Below are 15783 nucleotides of genomic sequence, written 5' to 3'. Positions count from 1 at the left end.
AGGAAGAGGGCACTCTGGTGGTCTGTCTGGAGATCAGGAAGAGGACACTCTGGTGGTCTGTCTGGAGATCAGGAAGAGGGCACTCTGGTGGTCTGTCTGGAGATCTGGAAGAGGGCACTCTGGTGGTCTGTCTGGAGATCAGGAAGAGGGCACTCTGGTGGTCTGTCTGGAGATCTGGAAGAGGACACTCTGGTGGTCTGTCTGGAGATCAGGAAGAGGACACTCTGGTGGTCTGTCTGGAGATCAGGAATTGGGCACTCTGGTGGTCTGTCTGGAGATCAGGAAGAGGGCACTCTGATGGTCTGTCTGGAGATCAGGAAGAGGGCACTCTGGTGGTCTGTCTGGAGATCAGGAAGAGGGCACTCTGATGGTCTGTCTGGAGATCAGGAAGAGGGCACTCTGATGGTCTGTCTGGAGATCAGGAAGAGGGCACTCTGGTGGTCTGTCTGGAGATCAGGAAGAGGGCACTCTGGTGGTCTGTCTGGAGATCAGGAAGAGGGCACTCTGGTGGTCTGTGTGGAGATCAGGAAGCGGGCACTCTGGTGGTCTGTCTGGAGATCAGGAAGAGGGCACTGATGGTCTGTCTGGAGATCAGGAAGAGGGCACTCTGGTGGTCTGTCTGGAGATCAGGAAGAGGGCACTCTGATGGTCTGTCTGGAGATCAGGAAGAGGGCACTCTGGTGGTCTGTCTGGAGATCAGGAAGAGGGCACTCTGGTGGTCTGTCTGGAGATCAGGAAGAGGGCACTCTGGTGGTCTGTCTGGAGATCAGGAAGGGGGCACTCTGGTGGTCTGTCTGGAGATCAGGAAGAGGGCACTCTGGTGGTCTGTCTGGAGATCAGGAAGAGGGCACTCTGGTGGTCTGTCTGGAGATCAGGAAGAGGGCACTCTGGTGGTCTGTCTGGAGATCAGGAAGCGGGCACTCTGGTGGTCTGTCTGGAGATCAGGAAGAGGGCACTCTGGTGGTCTGTCTGGAGATCAGGAAGGGGGCACTCTGGTTGTCTGTCTGGAGATCAGGAAGAGGGCACTCTGGTGGTCTGTCTGGAGATCAGGAAGAGGGCACTCTGATGGTCTGTCTGGAGATCAGGAAGAGGGCACTCTGGTGGTCTGTCTGGAGATTAGGAAGAGGGCACTCTGGTGGTCTGTCTGGAGATCAGGAAGAGGGCACTCTGATGGTCTGTCTGGAGATCAGGAAGAGGGCACTCTGGTGGTCTGTCTGGAGATCAGGAAGAGGGCACTCTGTTGGTCTGTCTGGAGATCAGGAAGAGGGCACTCTGGTGGTCTGTCTGGAGATCAGGAAGAGGGCACTCTGATGGTCTGTCTGGAGATCAGGAAGAGGGCACTCTGGTGGTCTGTCTGGAGATCAGGAAGGGGGCACTCTGGTGGTCTGTCTGGAGATCAGGAAGAGGGCACTCTAGTGGTCTGTCTGGAGATCAGGAAGAGGGCACTCTGGTGGTCTGTCTGGAGATCAGGAAGAGGGCACTCTGGTGGTCTGTCTGGAGATCAGGAAGCGGGCACTCTGGTGGTCTGTCTGGAGATCAGGAAGAGGGCACTCTGGTGGTCTGTCTGGAGATCAGGAAGAGGGCACTCTGATGGTCTGTCTGGAGATCAGAAAGAGGGCACTCTGGTGGTCTGTCTGGAGATCAGGAAGGGGGCACTCTGGTGGTCTGTCTGGAGATCAGGAAGGGGGCACTCTAGTGGTCTGTCTGGAGATCAGGAAGAGGGCACTCTGGTGGTCTGTCTGGAGATCAGGAAGAGGGCACTCTGGTGGTCTGTCTGGAGATCAGGAAGAGGGCACTCTGGTGGTCTGTCTGGAGATCAGGAAGGGGGCACTCTGGTGGTCTGTCTGGAGATCAGGAAGAGGGCACTCTGGTGGTCTGTCTGGAGATCAGGAAGAGGGCACTCTGGTGGTCTGTCTGGAGATCAGGAAGAGGGCACTCTGGTGGTCTGTCTGGAGATCAGGAAGAGGGCACTCTGGTGGTCTGTCTGGAGATCAGGAAGGGGGCACTCTGGTGGTCTGTCTGGAGATCAGGAAGGGGGCACTCTGGTGGTCTGTCTGGAGATCAGGAAGGGGGCACTCTGGTGGTCTGTCTGGAGATCAGGAAGAGGGCACTCTCGTGGTCTGTCTGGAGATCAGGAAGAGGGCACTCTGATGGTCTGTCTGGAGATCAGAAAGAGGGCACTCTGGTGGTCTGTCTGGAGATCAGGAAGGGGGCACTCTGGTGGTCTATCTGGAGATCAGGAAGGGGGCACTCTGGTGGTCTGTCTGGAGATCAGGAAGAGGGCACTCTGGTGGTCTGTCTGGAGATCAGGAAGAGGGCACTATGGTGGTCTGTATGGAGATCAGGAAGAGGGCACTCTGGTGGTCTGTCTGGAGATCAGGAAGGGGGCACTCTGGTGGTCTGTCTGGAGATCAGGAAGAGGGCACTCTGGTGGTCTGTCTGGAGATCAGGAAGTGGGCACTCTGGTGGTCTGTCTGGAGATCAGGAAGAGGGCACTCTGGTGGTCTGTCTGGAGATCAGGAAGAGGGCACTCTGGTGGTCTGTCTGGAGATCAGGAAGGGGGCACTCTGGTGGTCTGTCTGGAGATCAGGAAGGGGGCACTCTGGTGGTCTGTCTGGAGATCAGGAAGGGGGCACTCTGGTGGTCTGTCTGGAGATCAGGAAGAGGGCACTCTCGTGGTCTGTCTGGAGATCAGGAAGAGGGCACTCTGGTGGTCTGTCTGGAGTCTGGCTATGGCAGCATTGAGAACGTTGGATGCCGTAGTCTGGTTGGCAGAGGGGGGATGTAAACAGCTACCAGTATGACATGTGAGATAATATGGTCGGAGGCCCACAGCGCTCTCTGTGTTATCCCGGTCTGCCCGGACAGTCTGGAAGCCGTCAATGGAGACGTTGTGGTCTTGAATATCCTGATGCAGCCACGTTTCTGTGAAGCACACCATGCTACATTCCTGAAACTCCGTCTGACTCCTGGCTTGTCCTGTTAGCTCGTCCATCTTATTAGCCAGAGATCTCACGTTGCCCATGATGAGAGAGGAGAGACACGGCTTCTATCTCCTCTCCATAAACCTCTGAAAGAGAGAGACATGAAAGAGAAGAAGTAGTTCTCCGTCTCTCTGTCTGAGGTGTAAATCCTTCAGAGCTCAGCTGAGTCTAAGTTTCTCCGTACACACACTCTCCTCTCTTTGCGGGCTTTGTGGCTTTCTTATAGTTTCTGTACTCCTGTACGTGATATTCGCTGCCGTCACATCTGAAGTAGAAGTTTCTCAGACAGCCAGACTTTCCTAAAGAGATGTCTCTGCTCTGCCTTTCTCACATCTTAGTATGCAGTGCAGACTTTAAGCCCTCATCAGTGGAACACCAGAGTACTTCAATCAATCAACAAATCAATCAGGCGTTATTTATAAAGCACTTTTCATAAAGTCTCCCTGATGTAGCCAGATAACTCCTCACAGTGAAGCCTGGAGGCTGAGCACTGCTGTTAGCTGTGGATGTGGATGTTGGTGTTTTTAAGATTTGAGAAGAACACTTGTCTGACTTGTAATTTTGTAATTTTTCAGACAGCATGTCTTGGCGGATCTCTAGTTTTGCTCTCAGCAGTTCTACGCTCTCTGTCTTTAGGTTCAGTGTGATTATTGCCTCCACGGAATGTCCCTTTTAGTAGCTCCTCTCTTTGTTTTAATTGGAGTGACAGCGTGGACTTCATGCTCAGCTCATCTTTATTATTAAAGCACCTTTCATTCATTCATGCATGCAGCCCAAAGAGCTTCATTAAAGAACAGAGATAGAAACAACAGAGATGGTAAAATAATGAAAGATGTAATCATGAAAAATACTTAAAAATTTTAAAAAGATCAATGCAGTCAAATTAATAAAATAAGTAAGGGTAGAAAGCTAAATTTTAAACCAATTAAAGTTAAAAAGATCAGATAAATAAATAAATAGATAAATAAGATGAATAAATGTTATTTAAAAATGACTCAACTCATTTTGATTTATTATCACCTTTCATTCATTCAGGCATGCAGCCCAAACGTGCTTCACAAAAGAACAGACAGAAAACAGCCAGAGGTAAAATGATACAAGGCTAAAACAAGATAGAGGAAAGTGTTATGAAATACTTAAAAATAACTCATGATAAAACAATAAAGTCAAATAAAATGATTATGATAAAATCAATCAAATAAAATCAAAATGATACATTCAATAAAATAAAATTTAAATAGTTTTGATAAAATAAATAAAATAAAATAAAAATCCTTATAATAAAATTAATTAAATCAATTAAGATCATTATGATATAATCAATTTTATTAAAATCATTATGATATAATCAATTCTGTAAAATTAAATCATTTTGGTAAAATCATTCAAATAAGATAAATCATTATGATATAATCAATAAAGTTAAATCATTGTGATAAAATCAATAAAATAAAATCATTATTATAAAATCAATGCTATAAAATTATGATAAAGTTGATTTAATGAAATTAAATCATGATAACTTCAATAAAATAATATCAACATGATAAAAAAAATAAAATAATTATGATAAAATCAATCAAATAAAATAAATCATTATGATATAATCAATAAAATTAAATCATTATGATAAAATCAATACAATAAAATTATGATAAAATCAATAAAATAAAATAAAATCAGAAATACCAGAAAAATGAAAAAAAGGTATACCATCATGGAATTAAAAGAACATCAATACAAATGATGCTAAAACAATAAGATAAGATCAGATATTACTTTATTGATCCCCTGGGGGGGAAATTCAGTTGTTACAAAAAAAAATAATAAAATAAATAGATAAATAAAGCTAGAATACAATTTAGATATATACAATGTTACAAATGGAATTTAAATTAAATGGAAGTTATACAGGCAGTATTAAAAAAATTCAGTAGGAACAGTGACAATGGTCATCATGGTAATAATACAGTCCAGGGCTAAAAGGAAATTACTAATAATTCAAAGCCAGATTTCAAAGGTAAGTCTTTAGTTTACTTTTAAAAACACTCAGAGTCCAGAGGCGCTCTCTCTCTCTCTCTCTCTCTCTCTCTCTCTCTCTCTCTCTCTCTCTCTCTCTCTCTCTAAGAGGAACACATGCTTACACACATATGACAAACATGTTAAATGACTCCTACACCTCTTATTGAGATGACTTTGTTGCACCAGTATTGCAGCTTTAGAGGTGACATCTTAAGGAATCTGTTGAAAATGAAGCGTTACCTCTACCTGACAGCTTTACTCTGTCATATCTAACAGCGAACCACCTCCTTCCTCTCAAGCTCCTCCCTCCTCCCCTTCATCTCTCTTGTTGTCCATCATCTCCTGCACTGTAATGTTACTTGTATGCCACTTTCAATCAGCAGTATTTCAGAAAAGTAGCCCTCCTCCTGGTTATTCCACGCCTTGGATTTATCCCTTTAATCCTGCCTCCTTCCCCTCTCCTCATCCATCCTGTCTCTGCCTCATTGAAAATCCCCATGTAGCCAGACACAGTCCGACACAAGCCTTGTACCCAGCCAGTGAGCCACAGTGCAGCATTGTTGGCTGCTGACAGTGTCCCCTGATGATAAGGGGAGAGACGTCGACTGAAGGTCGTATGCTAATGAGGAGTGAACGCTGCTGCCTCCCTCCTCGTCTCCAGTGACAGGCTTTTGTGAATAGCGCAGACATCTCGCATCAATGAAGTAAGAATTGCCCTCACACAGCCGAGGGAACGGTGACAGTGTGATATTAAACTCAATGAAACCTGCTCAGTGAGGAACAAGAGGAGGAGGAAGAGATGGGATAAGACAGAAATGGGACAACTGCTCCCTCCGTGCTCTCCATGGGTTTCTAATTCCCAGCGGAGACATCACATGCTCGAATATCTTAATATGACAAGCCACAGGAGGACAATATCCACAGTGATTACACCTGTCACTGTCGTTCAGAGTGCTGCTTCAGGGACGGACACAGATATACCCTGTGCTTAAAGCTGGGGTTGGTAGTCAGATTTAGATCCACTGTTTTTATACTGGTTAAAATGATCGATGGTAATCAATACATAATGTGTTCTTTAAAAAGAGGTAAAAAAAGCTGCTATCTACAGCCGGAGTAAACCTGGGAAAACACCAACCAATCCCTGCCATCAGGAGCCAAATGATGAAACCAATCAAATCCCGTCCTGCCGTTCTGCCCGCCTCCTGCAGAGCGTACATTTCATGTTTGTTTGTGTTTTTAACTTTCACTATGAGAATGTTTTGGTGTTTTCTGTAGACCATGTGCTGAGGACCGGTTTTGAATCAGTCATCATCATGTGGTCGTGAACATAGACTGTAAATAAAAATGGACAGCGTTGCTCCGCCTCTTCCCGTTGTACAGTTCTGAAGCCAAAAAATCCCTCTCCTGGGCGCAGCCATTGTGCAGCCAAAGCCTGTGAAGCCACTGTAATAAGCTCCGCCCTACAGCGTAACGTCACAAGCATAGACTGTAAAAAATATGGACGTAGTATCCGTGACGTCACCCATCTGTTCCTGAGAGCTGTTTTGAAGCAAATCGACGGCAGCAGCCATATTGGTAATGCGGAACTCAACTAGGCAGAGTGTGACGTAGTTTGAGTCTCTTAGCCAATGGCTGTGTGTTCCCGACCGGGAGTCACGTCAGTCATGTCCTTATTTGGGCAAAACTCATAATCCTAATATCTTCTTAACCGTCATGTTAGAAAAAAATTCACCCCCCGTACAGTGTGTGCCATTAGAGAGATTAGCGTTGTAGGGCCAAGCCGTTTTTTGAACCAGGCTGTAAACATGTTTATTAATGCTGCAAAGATCGTCTTTTTCCCATTCATATCTATGTGGTTTCTGGTGTTTCTGCAGCCAGCCTCAAGCGGATTTTCGATGTATTGCAGTTTATATCACTTCCGCATTGGCTTCATCGTTTGAGACCGGAGTTTGCCGCTTGGTCACAAGACGCTGTGTGTCCTTTGAAGTTTCGTTCTACGGCGTCTGTGAATCAAAGGAAACCCGGAAGTAAAACCCCGTTTTTTAAACTCTAATAACTAACGAAAAAGAAACTTTTCAGGAAAAAGAGGCATTGGGCACAAAACACTCACATACTAACTACATATCACCACAGCATACGGATGTGAGAGACATTCGTAAGACGTGTATTTATTTTTTAAAGTTTGACTGCTCCCCCATTCAAATGAATGGGGGAGACGGATTTTTTGACCTATACTGCAGCCAGCCACCAGGGGGCAGTCACACTGCTGAAAGCCTCACCACCAGGGCCGTATCCGGCACGCTTGGTCGTGAATCAGTGGCGCTCGTGCATGTGAGCGGGGGCGTCGTTTTGGAGGAGCTCCGAGGGGAGGGGGGGGAGGGAGGGAGGAGTTAGACGGAGTCCTGAGGAAATGCCACATTCAAATTCATGCTAGTTCTCCATGACTACCAACCCTTGCTTTAAGATTACGAGTTTTCCATTACGAGAGGCACAGCTGACTTGATTGACAGGCGGGAACACTGTAGCTGTTAGCTGAGGCTCAAAGCCCGCCTCTTTACCTCACACTAACTTAACAGAAGTTATGTTGAGTTCAGCATTTCCAATATGGCTCCGACCGACGATTGGCTTCAAAACAGCGCTTCAAAAACAGACTGGTGACGTTACAGATACTACATTCCAGTCTATGATCACTCAATGATCACAACAACAGCTCGCCACAGATAACCCAGCGGCGGTTCAGAAAGAACAACAGGTGGTGATATTTCCTTCTTAATTAGCTTTCTGACTGAAGGGATTGACTCAGAGTTATATCAACAGTCAAATATTTAGGGCTTTGGAAACATTCTGGGCTTGAGCTCTTAGCCCTGCTCTGCTGATATCTGTGTGTCTGTTTGATGCTGCAGCTGATAGTAACAGCATGAAGGAGTGAGTGGGCGTGGCTTCACCCCCGCTCTGTCAGTGTTGGTTCTCTGACGCTCTGAAGGCATTTTTTGAAATTCCAGGGTAGATGCAACTCATGGAAACTTGGTGTTTAGTTACCCTTTAATGCATCATAAATGTATTGTCTCTTCTCAAACAAACTCCCCTCTGTGCATCGTGCAGAACTCTTTGGACTGCATGCAGGCTGGATTACTGAGAGGTTCTGACTTGTTGAGAGTCTGACTCTGATATCTAGACGGGTGATTATCATGCTGAGATAACAAGGTCTCTTTACGGTGCCGGCGACAAACAAAGTTTAATTAAAGCTCCAGGAACACAATCAAGACTGAGCTGCAGAGAGAAGGAACTGATTTCATAGCATCTGTCGGCTCCATGGAGAAGATATGGAGAGAGAATAAGATGGAGGGATGACCAGTGGGTCTGCTGGATGTGAGGGTGTCCTCTTTATGACAAGGAGAGAGACAGTCTGGAGGGTGGGCACACACAGAGAGACAGGTAGAGAGCAGATAAGTGATGAAGAGATAAGGTTTCGACAGGCAGATACAAACAGAGCAATGGAAGGTCAGTGAGAAAGGCCGGCCTGCCAGTCTGGGGGTAACCTGGCAGCTCGAACAACCACAGGGGAATTAGATAACCTCAGCTGGACCGCTGCCTCGAAAACAGCAGCCTGACCTTGGAGGCCGGCCTCAGCAGAAACCCAGAAACTCGTTACAACAGGAACGTGTGCACTGATTCTTGGAGCATTGCAGCTCTGGCCTCACGTTTTATCAGGTGTTGTGTTTACATGTATTGTTAAAAAGATAGTCTCCATTCCAAATTTTCAATCGTGGAGAACTCTAAAGCGTATATTTGCAGCTCCTCAAAGTCTGGGTGCTGAAGAGAGACCTCTTGGTCGGGGTGGTTTATAAAAAGCATGAAAGGCAAACATCGGTTCTGACTGCGGTTCACTTCTGGCAAATACACACACTTCTCAAACTCAGCACCCAAACTGCTTTATAAGGGCATTCACAGCCTCCTGAATAACTCTGATACCCTGTGTTGACATCATCGGGGGTTATTATGTGCATGAGCATCATTCACTCCAAAATTAGATTCTCACCTCTTTCTTTCGTGAACTCAGGGGGAGGCCAGCCGACATCCAGTTGGATCCTCCTCACTGGGCCTCATTCACCGACTGTTCTTAAGATCAAAGTTGTTCTTGAAACACACTCTTCTTGGATTTGTTCGAAGCAAAGAACAATCTGACGCACATCTGAGTGCTGACAGGTTTCCCTTCATTTAGTACCAACTTCAGATTCAATCGTGAAATGTTTTTCAACTTTTTTAAACTAAACGTTACATTATGAATATTTCAGAATTTTCAAATATCAGAATCAGATCAGAATGAGCTTTACTGTCCAGATACAGACCTACAAACATGAAATATGAACTATGAACCTGATGTACACGATGACATAAGACAATAATATACACTACAGATTAAATAATATATGATGAAAGGAAAACTTATTCTCACTAACAATAACTCACCTTCACACACAGGTATTTAAAGCCTCTGGAAACATAAATGGAATATTTAAAATGCATATAGAATATCAAAATGTAATATGTAATCAAGCTTCAACAACATCTGAGTGAAAATAAACATCCATAACTCTGAAGTCACTCTGTTCAAACACATCTTATTTTACAGGTCAGAGCATTTCTCAGGACTGTGTGGGCGTGGCCTAACTCTTTAATTGACAGGTCAAGAGAGAGTTCACAGCCTGCATGTTTGAGCTGTCTGACTCTGAATCTAAAGACATCAAAACTCCAGAACCTGAAAATTCTTCATTTACAGTGGTCTCTGAGTGCTGAGTCACAAAATACTTCAGAATCAGGACTTCTATCATTTATTAGGTTTATCACTCTGTAGTCTCCGGGGCATCAGGACCGAGCCTTTTGATTCATTGCTTTGCAGATGATGTTCAAATATCTTTGCCCTTGAACTTAAACAACTGAACTAGGACTGCAGGGATCCCTTTCTTTTTGAGTGACGTTAAGTCCATCCATCCATCCATCCATCCATCCATCCATCCATCCATCCATCCATCCATCCATCCATCCATCCATCCATCCATCCATCCATCCATCCATCCATCCATCCATCCATCCATCCATCCATCCATCCATCCATCCAACCTAAACGAGAAAAAGTTTGGTGTTTATTTTAGAAATGCTTTTAAATTTGACAAACAGATCTCTTCTGTTGTTCAGTCCAGCTTCTTCCAGCTTCTTCTTATCTCTAAGGTAAAGGCCTACCTCCTTCCCAAAGATTTAGAGAGACTGATACATGCCTTTATCACTTCTCTGCTTGATTATTCTAACTCCTTGTATGTGGTTCTTAGAGCAGTCGTCCATTCATCGCCTGCAGCTCGCTCTAAACGCTGCTGCTCGCCTCCTGACTGGAAGAAAAAGAAAGAGCTCATCACACCTGTGCTGCTCTCTCTCCATCGGCTTCCAGTCCGTCACAGGATTGAGTTTAACAGTTCTAACAAGGACCTCAATGGATTGGCACCATATTACTTGGCTGATGTTTATACTCCAGTTTGAGCACTGAGGTCAACCAACCGGCTGCTCCTGGATGTGCCTAAGAATCGCCTCAAACCCAGGGGCGATCGAGCCTTTGCAACACTGGTGGTTTTAAATGTGCTGTATAAAAAAAGCTGACTTGACTTTTGATGGACTTCATCTTTGATGAGTTAACTTATTTCAGACCAAACCAAAGTGATGTAACTTTAATGGATCTGTAGTCTGTTGGAGGGTTTCTGGTTTCTTTTCAGCGAGGTGTGTTTCCTGCTCTGATTTTGTAAAAAGCTAAAGAAGCTTTGGAGTTGTAAAGCAGACATTTTTAACAAGTCCTTGAGAGCGATGGAAGCCTCTTCTGGCCTCAGTGCAGCTGATGCATGATGCAGAAAAACGTATTTTACAGCTTTAACATCGTTCAAGGGTTTCAACCTGAAGTAGTCTGAATAACAAGGATATATTTCAGCTTCCAGTGAGACCCAATGCTCCCACTCCACCTCTTCATTACCATCCTGTGGGAGTAATTAGGTTTCTACTGGGGCAGTGTGATGAAGTGTTTTTTTCTGTGCTGGTGTTAAAAGCATTTCTACTCTGGTATTAAGCTCAGGTGTTGGCGTTGGATGATAAAACCTTAGGCAACCTGTTACCCCGAAAATGCACAGGATGCGTGTGCCTTGCTCCGTCAGCGACACGGCTTTGCTCTGACCGAGGGCTTGGAGTGTAGCGCCAGCTCAGAGCAGGCAGGACCAGCTCAGAGCAGGCAGGACCAGCTGGGTCCAGCATAGAGAGAAAAACATACAAACAACAGGTCACAGAGCCTTTCTGTGGTTGAATTTCTGCTCATTTGGATAGTATTCCATTACTTTTGTACTTTTATCATCACTGAGTATAATGCAGAACTATAAAGTTTTGATTTTGCAGGTTTAGTTCAATATAAATAATTATGCTCTACTTTGTTATCCTGTTACCTTCTGACACAGTGATCACCTTAAAGTCCTGTTACCTTCTGACACAGTGATCATCTTAAAGTCCTGTTACCTGCTGACACAGTGATCATCTTAAAGTCCTGTTACCTTCTGACACAGTGATCATTTTAAAGTCCTGTTACCTTCTGACACAGTGATCATTTTAAAGTCCTGTTACCTTCTGACACAGTGATCATCTTAAAGTCCTGTTACCTTCTGACACAGTGATCATCTTAAAGTCCTGTTACCTTCTGACACAGTGATCATCTTAAAGTCCTGTTACCTTCTGACACAGTGATTATCTTAAAGTCCTGTTACCTTCTGACACAGTGATCATCAGGGTTCCCACGCGTCCTGGAAAACCTGGAAAATAGTTGACTAGTTTTCCAGTCCTGGAAAACACCTGGAAAATGGGAGAAAAAGTAAAATGTCCTGGAAAATTATTCCAACATGACTGCGTGCAACCTGACAAAGTTAAAAAAACACATCTCCATTCAACATTTGTGGCTATTTTTGTCATTTAGTTCTATTTAGGTCAATTTATGCTCTGATCCTCGGATTATTATTATTTATTTATTTCAGTAAGGCAGCTTCCAGAGTCCTTTGCTGGCTCTTTTGTTTTTTTCTTAGCTAATTTTATATTTTTTGAGAATAGAAAGCTGAGATGAGAGTTGCCCATCATTGTTGCTTGGTTGCACTAATAAAGTGAAGTGCTGTACATCTGTGGTTGCATTGTTCTATAATCAATTTGCTATCATTTTTAAGCATGTAAGAGGTGATTTCATGGATAGCCATAGACTTTCAATGTGGACTTCCACTGAGAGGAACATATTAGATTATTTAGGAACTAAATTGTCCTGGAAAATGATCTCTGGAAAAGAGTGGGAACCCTGGATCATGTTAAAGTCCTGTTACCTTCTGACACAGTGATCATCTTAAAGTCCTGTTACCTTCTGACACAGTGATCATCTTAAAGTCCTGTTACCTTCTGACACAGTGATCATCTTAAAGTCCTGTTGTAGTCGACATGGATCACTGATATGTGGCTGTTCATAGCTTACATCCATAATCGATGAATATTTCTGATCTATACGATCTTTAAACGGTCTGGAGTCCATGTTGTCTTTCTGGTCCTCTGAAAACCTCTGCCCTATTGACTCCAGGTCTGGCTCCGCTCATCATGACGGTTTGTTGTTGTAGTTAAGTGAAGGCAGTGGTGCTGTGACGGATCGGAGACAGAACGGAGACACAGATCTGGTAGAATTTGGCTGTAGCTCTGTTACATTCAGTCTCCTGAGCGAGGTGCGATCTTCTGGTTGGTCTCTCATCTCTGATAAAACACCAGAAACATTTTGTTTCTTCGGTTCATTCCTCTGACATCATGTCAGCCGGTGTTTCAATTGCTCAGGGATGTTTTTCTCAGCCGATCCAGCTCTCCACACCTCAAGCTTCCATAAAAATCAATATGTGTCTGCCCCCCTATGTAGATGAAACACTGCGGTCTCATGAAAGTCAAGCTTCATGTACCACTCATTCAACATTTCAAGGTAATAATCACTTTGATACTCCCTGGAGGCAATCATTGAGAGCCATTACATTGCATTTCCATTACATTTATAAAATTGGCTTTTATATGTCATCCCACCATTTCAAATGAAAATGACTTCATCAGCTCATCCGTGCACGCTGTGTTGGTCTCTGGCTGTGAGCTGAACTAAACATTGTGTCTTTACTCTGGCTCCATGTCAGGAGGATGAGCCTCTAAAGGAGAAGATGATTGTTAGTTGCAGCCCCAGATACAAGGAATAACCACTCCAGCACACATCATATAAATATTATCCATGATGGACAGATGTTTGAAAATAAAACAGTGTATCTATGCATTCTTCTTTCTAGCTTAAACCCGGTCCTATAATACCCCCAATGCATCTCTCTGTCTGCAGCTCCATGTATGGCCCTTTCCAAGCCTAATAGTCTCAGCAGACGGCGTTTCACCATGAGAGTGGAGAGAGAGGGAGAGACAGGATCCCAGTGTGTCACTTCCCCCTGCAGTCTAAGTCTATAGCAGCATAACTAAGAGCTAGTCCAAACCTGATCCAGCTCTAACTATAAGCTTTATCAAAAAGGAAAGTTTGAAGCCTACTCTTAAAAGTAGAGAGGGTGTCTGCCTCCTGGACCCTGACTGGTAGATGATTCCAAAGGAGAGGGGCCTGATAACTGAAGGTTCGACCTCCCATACTACTTTTAGAGACTTTAGGTACGACCAGCAGGCCTGCATGTTGGGAGTGTAGTCTTCTAGAGGGGTAATAGGGCACTATGAGCTCTTTAAGATATGAAGGTGTCTGACCATTAAGAGCTTTGTAGGTCAGAAGAAGGGTTTTGAATTCTAGTCTAGATTTTATGGAGAGTCGGTGTAGAGAAGCTAACACTGGAGAGATGTGCTCTCTCTTCCTAGTTCTAGTCAGTACTCGAGCTGCAGCGTTTTGAACTAGCTGAAGAGTCTTTAGAGGCTTATTAGTGCAGCCTGATAAAAGGGAGTTACAGTAATCTAACCTGGAGGTAACAAATGCATGGACTAGTTTTTCTGCGTCACTCTGAGACAGGATGTGTCTGATCTATGTAATATTGAATTTGGGAGTTGAAGGAAAAATCCTGATCAAATAGGACTCCCAAATACCTAGCAGAGGTGCTGGATGCCAGACTGATGCAATCTAAGGCAGTGATGTTATTAGAGAAACCTGTACTAAAGTAAAAAAGCATTAATAGGCTTGCATACTCAAACAGAGCTTTTATATACTTCAGAATTTGAACAAAAACAGAGGTAGACTTAAAACTGGATATTCCAGGAGAAGAGTACCTGGAGTCAAGAGCTGACAGGTTAATCCAGTCTTGTCCTACATGTAGACTGCTCTCCTCTCTTCATAACAGACAAGGTTACTGAAAACAGATTCACTTCTGGAGTGTATTGCTTGGTAATATCGTTCAGTCTCTACAGACGCCCTGGTCTTTTTGTTATGTACTGCAGTGACTCATGTATCATTAGAAAGACTCCACTGTTGATGATAAAGTATTATTTGTTGAACCTTTCTGTGCATTGACATGTGCATTCAAAAGTTTAGAGAAGGTCAAATTAATTTCAGCTGTCAAGGTTAGAGTGCATTAAACGTGCATTCTGAAATTTCATCCTAAAGCTGGAGATCTCAAACTTTTCGAGTGTATTTCTTTCAGCCCGACAGTGTTGTTATCTTCAGACTTGCTTTTCAGCCTCACATGCAGAACTAACTTCAGTTTCCTGTAGAGATTTGAAGTGTGCCTTTCTTACATCTGTTCTCTTGTTTAAAGTAAATCAAGATATTTTCCATATTTAAATCCGCTCCTTTATAAGGTGGCTGTGGCTCAGTGGATGACTCGGTCATCTCAAAGCAGCAACCTCCAGTCTTAAAGGTGACATATCATGCAAAATGGACTTTTTAATGGTTCTCTACCTGAAATATGTTTCCCTGGCATGTCTACAAACCCCCCGAGAATGAAAAAAATCCATTCTGCCCCTGTTTTGATTTCTCCACCTTTCTGTAAATGTGTGTGAAACGAGCCGTTTCAGACTTCCGTGTTTTTGTTACGTAACAACAATATCCGGTCTGTCACGGAGTCAGAGCTCGGAGCTTGTTCAGCCCATTGACAGGATCAGATTCAGAGGGTTGAAGTAACGTGATCTCTGAGCAGCTGTGTATATTCAGCCAACATGTAAACATTAGATCAACGTGCTGGACAGCCGAGGCACATCCACTTCCTGAGGGGGCGTGGTCAGAGAGAAAACAGAGTGTTCTGAGGAGGACTGAAGAAGAGGGTTTTTCAGGCATTCCAAAATCTGATTTCAAAGTGTTTTTTTTGAGCATAAACTTTAAAGACATGTTTTGGGGACCTCTTAGACCAATATATATTGATGAAAAAAGCGTGATATGTCACCTTTAAAATATGAAGCCCATGCGGAAGTGTTAAAAACTGCAGTTCATCGAGTGTCCACTTGAGGCTGGCTGCAGAAACACCAGAAACCACGTACACACCCATTCAAAGAAGACGATCTTTACAGCAGAAATAAACATGTTTACAGCCTGGTTCAAAAAACAGATTATGTCTGCATAGCTAATTTCTCTATCCGCACACACTGTTTTTTTGTAACTCGTTATTTTTTGAAGACATTAAACTTACGAGTTTTGCCCAAATAAGGACATAGCTGACTTGATTGACAGGTGGGAACCCTGTAGCTGTTAACAAAAAGGTTAAAGATCCGCCTCTTTACCTCACAC

At 43.9% G+C, this 15783-nt stretch overlaps 1 protein-coding gene across 1 annotated transcript in view; it reads left to right on the top strand.

Annotated features, from left to right (window-relative positions):
* uts2r2 (urotensin-2 receptor 2) overlaps positions 1 to 15783 on the top strand; it is a 58810-nt gene that overhangs the window by 32540 nt on the left and 10487 nt on the right. The window lies entirely within an intron of this gene.

The sequence above is a fragment of the Notolabrus celidotus genome, chromosome 18 (genome assembly GCF_009762535.1).
Source record: "Notolabrus celidotus isolate fNotCel1 chromosome 18, fNotCel1.pri, whole genome shotgun sequence".
Lineage (NCBI taxonomy): Eukaryota > Metazoa > Chordata > Actinopteri > Labriformes > Labridae > Notolabrus > Notolabrus celidotus.
Note: the sequence above shows the minus strand (reverse complement) of the source record. Positions and strands in the feature narration are given on the sequence as shown.